Here is a 6090-nt window from a genome sequence, read left to right as displayed (position 1 = left end):
GTTACCAAATTAAATGTTTACTGAAGTGAATTATAAATTATTTTTTAAAATTATAAAAACACATTTTAATTCAATTAGTAGTTTCATATATAATCATAAACTTCTTATTTAGAGAGCATTTGTTAAAAATGCAGGCCTTCTTACTAGCTTCATAAATATGTTTCACCTTTTAAAAAATGCATTCTGATGTGTGGTAGTTTTTATCCAGTCTCACAAGCAGACAAAATTGCAAGGTCAAAATGCAGAGATGTAATTGGAAAATTTGGTATCCTGGAGAAAGCTTCATGAAATGAACTCAGGGCAAAAATCATAAAATACTTCCTCACCATCTTCTCCCCATCCCCACTCCCCAGTCTGTAAGACAAAATCAGGAGGGAGGAAAAGCCCAAGAACCTCATTAGCAGAAACCTCAAGACATCCAACATCTCTTACTTTTCAATTTTAATTACTTATTCTCAAATTACTTATTCTCTCCAGTTGATCTAGGTGGAGGAGTTGAAGTGCTGAGTAATTAACTGAGTTTTAACATCCTAAGACAGAGACCTTGTTCCGTCCTAATAATATGTACTCCAGTAAGGAATCTAAAACAAATAAGTATTCCCAAAATAATTTCATGGGAATTAACTATAGATTAACTGAAACCTGATGTGAAAAAATTCCCCTCATCAAAGGTCTCAGAAATAGTAATTATTAAAAATTCTCTAAGGACAATCTTTGAGAAGCAGCAGGATTTAAATAGTGCCTCTGACACAGACTAGCTGTGGGCCTTAGTCAAAGTAATTAACTTCTCTATGATCCAGGCAACTCTAGGACTATGAGTTACAGATGAGTTGCATTTGTGGAGGGCATTTACACATCGGGAATTCTCCATACCACTAAAACCATAGATCAAGCCAAAAAAGAAGACAATGTATAGAAACTAAAGTATATTAAGGACCTAACTTAACTTAAGCTATCGATGTAACACATAAATGATTTTATCTTTCCATTAATGCTGATGGCATCTCCTTTCAAATTTGTAATCTTACAGTTTTCCAAAGTTCAGAGGGTTTGTTTCTTACCCATGGCCACAGAAATGGTCAGTATCAGAGTCAAGATTGGAATACAAATTCAAGATCTTACAAAAATGAGTGAAAACTCTCTTTACATATAATTGGAGAAAAAATAAAATACTAGTAAGTGGAAAAATTTTGAAAAATAAAATTAAAAAAAAGATTGGAATCTAAGTCTTACAGATACTAAATCTATCTTATTATGATGTGATTCCCATATCTATTTGTAAAATCTAATTAATTAAAAGTCTTTATAACTTGAAATTTATGTTAATTTCCAAGTTGATCTTTGTGATATCTGTAAAGAAATGGTTTGTGCACAAACTAATAGAATAAACAAGAATATTGCTACCTTTGTACCTACTTTTAGAGAATAATCTGGTTTTTAGGAATTTAGCAGATTAATGCAAAGATATGCAGCTAATTTCAAATTCATTTGATTTAAACATGGCTTACATTTGGAAAATTTGGATTTGGGAAAGGACAGAAGGTAGAGAAAAAGGGTCTGAAGTCATGATTTCAAAATGAGAAGGATCAGCTAGTCTAAAAGTTTTTGGTTTGTTAGAGTTTTGTTTTGTTTTATTTACTGGATCTGCAATTTTATCAATTTTATTGGTAAAAGCTTCTGGTGAAAAATCATCTCTGAAAATATGCCTTCTTTGTAATTTGTAGTTTCATAGAGTTACCTGGGGTACTGATATTTAGGGGCCTAATATTCTGGTTGCAGATGTCAAAGTTAATCAGTCCTTCTGAGAAAGTAGGTCAGCTTTCTATACATTGTTTCATGCTGTCTCCCCAACATGTGAAAGAATAGTATATAGTATAGTTTTAAAGATTTGCTTTTCCTTCTCATCTATCTAGTCATGAAGCTGAATTTGGATTTAGAATTGACTTATCTTACTCTGGGCTCTCTTTGCTCTGCTTTACAATGCACACTGATGTGTGTCAGGGTCATTTTATGAAAGTATGGTTCCTATCACATCTTTTTCTGCCTAAGAACATGGTTAATTATAATTATATTTTAGTATTCCATCTGCATTGGTCCCTGGACACTATGTATAGATCATGCCTTTACTCTTCCTTTTCTTTTTCATTCTACTTGTCCAAGTCATAGCATTACAAAAAAACTTGCACAGTAGCGAAAAAATAGATTTTAAAAAATAATAGCTTTTTATTTTTGAAATATAATCAAAGATAGTTTTCAGCATTCACCCTTGAAAAACATTGTGTTCCAAATTTTTCTCCCTCCGTCTCCTCCATTCCTCTCCCTTAGACATCAAGTAATCCACTATTTGTTAAACATGTGGAATTCTTCTATATATAATTCCACTTTATCATGTGCTCAAGAAAAACCAGATCGAAAAGGAAAAAAATTAGAAAGAGAAAAAAAAAGCAAGCAAACAGCAACAAAAAAAGTTGAAAATACTATGTTGTGATCCACATTCAGTCCCCACAGTCCTTTTTCTGGATACAGATGATTCTATCACAAGTCTACTGGAATTGGTCTGAATCACCTTATATATTAGGTGTATATGTATATCGCCATACACATCAGAGTTTTTTTAAAAGCATGATTTTAAAGAATGCCAGCTAAAAGTGTGAGAGAACAGCATAATCTAGGAAAATGAAATGTCTGGTCATCTTTGCATTGAAGGAGCTGATGCAAGAGGTTTCATTTTTAAAAATGTAATGCGGTAGGGGAAAAAAATCTGTCATCACAGAGACCCTGTGCTCATACAAGAATAAATATAAAAACATGGGGTGGGAGGTGGGAGAGATGCAGATGTTAAAAGTAGCTAAACCTAGACATAAGGACAAGAGTTCAGGGATTAAGAAGTCAAGGGACTGAGGATAAGCAAAACAGTCAAACAGCTAGGGAAGAAATTTAAGCCAAACAGGTCAAATCAAGGTCCGGTTATCAGAAGTAAGCTATAAACCAGTGGCTTGATCACAACAGATAAGGTAAGATTTTCATTATTACACCTGAGACACAAAGTCAGAAGAAAACCAAGATTCATTGAACGCTGAGGCCCTGAGATAGGATTCCTTAAATTTTGTCTAATTAGAGATAATCCTGGAGGGGGAGATGGTTAAACAGATGGCTAGAAAGCGGCATGGTATAATAAAGGTCTGGAATTAAAGAGTCTGAGGATCTGAAGTCAAATGACACATCTGATTCTCATTATCTTTATTCTGGAGAGCAGTTCTTTTGTTCTCAATATCTTTATACTATTATATTATGTAAAAATATATTATAACAATTATCAAGAATTTATCTACAGAGTTTTTGTTTATGTTAGTTATATTTAAAGATACATGCTATATTAGAAATAAAAAGTAATTTTGAATTTGTAGATCCTCCAAAAGGGTTTCAGAGACCCCCCAGTTTTCTCTGGACCACATTTTGAAAATCACTGATCTAGGGTAAGTCACTTATCAATAATTCTGGTCTTAGTTTTCTTAGCCATAAATGGGGTGGGTGGGCATTAAATTACCACTAAGGCCCCTTCCAATTCTATAAGTAGCAGTAAGAAAAAAATAGTTGGGGAACTTGTCCTCATTTCTAATGCACTGAGAGTCTGGGGAAAATCCACTCTAAGTTTTGTCTCCTTCTTTGGTCTCTTCATCACTGGTCCCCTAAGCATTATATTAGGATATACCGTAATATCTCAAAGACTTACCTGGTAGATGTCCAAGTGGTTTGTCTCCACCAAGCCTCAATCTTCCATATCTTCTGGGATTCCCATGGGGAGGGAAGGGAACCAACAGGAATGGCCCTTCTTGGCTCGGCACCAGGATTTTACCCTCAGCATTCCCCTCATCCCCCAGGGACTTCACTGTTTTACCACCCACTCCCTCACTGCCATCACACACGCACCCCGCGATCAATCTCAAGACTTTTGGGGAAATGAAAGTAGAAGACTGGGGACCACTACCACTGGCCCTTATCTCTCAAGACCCTGTCCTCCGGCCAAAGGGCAGGGAAGAGTCTCCCTGCTCGACCTTCCACTGATCAATTCCCAGAAAGAAGTAATGGATATCTCATCTGGTCTCTCCTTAAAGAATCTTGGGGGAGAAAAAGTGGAGGGAACACAGAAAAGGAGTTTAAAGGGGTAACATTTAGTTGGTCTAATTAGCCACTCCAGCCCTCTCTTCCTTCTGCCTCTGAAAGAATGGTGTTATCCATATAACTAGCAAGACCTGAGGTCTCACAATTCATTTCTAAACCTCTTTGGAAGGAAGGCGGGAAGGCTGCAATCCACAGCCCCTGGGAAGTCCAGCACTTTCAGAATCGCAGTTGAGGGAGACATTATTACCCCTTCTCTGAGGTCCTTATGGAAGCTACTCCACTGCTCTGTTTCTTGAGAATTTTTAGTTTAAACTCCAGAAAAAGACTCAAATTGAAACTATCTTTTTTACCTTCTACTCATTCAAGTTCTGTTTTTAATGATATGTTTCTTTACTAAAATAAGTGCATCTACTTCTTTAAAAAGTATGCGTGTCAGGGGGAGGTTCTGTAGGAGAGGGAAAAGATCCATGGAATTATATACCTTTTCCATCTTCAAACAGAGGCATTATCTATCTCTCCTGAGAAGGGGTTTGGTTACCTTGTCTGATACAGATAGAGGCCCCAGGGAAATCCCCATTCTCTTCTCAATACACTCAATCTTAGAGCAATTTCACTTTTATTTTATGAAAGGAATTGAATCTGGAGAAGCAGTTCTTAATGATTTTTCCACAAGAAGCAAACAACCTTTATTTCATTTTGCAACAGTTCTAAGGAAAGATGGGGAAGAGGGAATGGGAAGGTGTCCTCATTTTACAGACTGGAAAACTGGTTTAGGGTAGGCAGGTATTCGTAGTAGTCCACATATTACATTGCATTTTTAACATTTACAAGTGTCTTTGTTATGGGAGGTAAATCAGCGAGTAGGCAATATTCCCTAGATCTCAACGGGTAAGCTCCAGAGTGCCAGTCTACCATAGAGATGCAGCTTAGTATAATGGAATCAGATTTGAACCTTCCTTCTGTTACTTCCTATCTGTGTGAGTTTGAGCAAGTCACTAAAAGCTAGTCTGACTTCAGTTCCTCATTTGTAAAATCAGAGGACTGGATCAGACATTCTATAAAAGTTCCTTCTGGTCCTGAATCTGTAATCCTATTTCTCTAGCAAGAATACCCCCCAAGCATACAGAAAAAAAATAATAAATGTAGTTTTAATTTAATATTGAGAACTTTGAGGATGTATGAGGTAATAAGAGTTCTGAACCTGGAGTCAGGAAGTCTCCTAAATTCGAATGTTGCTTCAGACTTATTACCTATGTGACTGAGATAAGTCACTTAACTTCTGCCTTCCTCAGTTTCCTCATCTATAAAATGGGAATAGTAATAGCACCTACCTTCTGGAGTTTTTGGGAGAATCAAATGAGATATTAATTTTAAAACATTTAGCACAACACCCAGCATGTTGTAGATCCTATATATTATTTATAATAATTACAATGATGATGTCCTCTAAGTTATTTGGAGCCTAATCCTCTCATTTGTATATCCTTCAAATCTTTCTTCTACTATCTGATTTTTGGGTTTCTTGATTACTCAGCTCTTTAGCCAGAAAAGACAAGAGACAAAATTTGAAAATGAGATTTTAGTTCTGATGATGAATTGGGTTGTAGAGGTAGGGATAACTCATTGTTAAAATCTGTTTAACTGTTTGCATTTTGGTTTTTCTTCCCGGGTTATTTTTACCTTGTGAATCCAATTCTCCCTGTGCAACAAGAGAACTGTTCGGTTCTGCAAACATATATTGTATCTAGGATATACTGTGACATATTTAACATGTATAGGACTGCTTGCCATCTAGGGGAGGGGGTGGAGGGAGGGAGGGGAAAGTTGGAACAGAAGTGAGTGCAAGGGATAATGTTGTAAAAAATTACCCAGGCATGGGCTCTGTCAATAAAAAGTTATAATTATTTTTTAAAAATCTGTTTAAACTGAACATACATAGTAAATGTTTTATAAATGTTTGTGGACCAA

Source organism: Antechinus flavipes, chromosome 3, assembly GCF_016432865.1.
Source record: "Antechinus flavipes isolate AdamAnt ecotype Samford, QLD, Australia chromosome 3, AdamAnt_v2, whole genome shotgun sequence".
In the NCBI taxonomy this organism is placed as follows: Eukaryota; Metazoa; Chordata; class Mammalia; order Dasyuromorphia; family Dasyuridae; genus Antechinus; species Antechinus flavipes.
Note: the sequence above shows the minus strand (reverse complement) of the source record.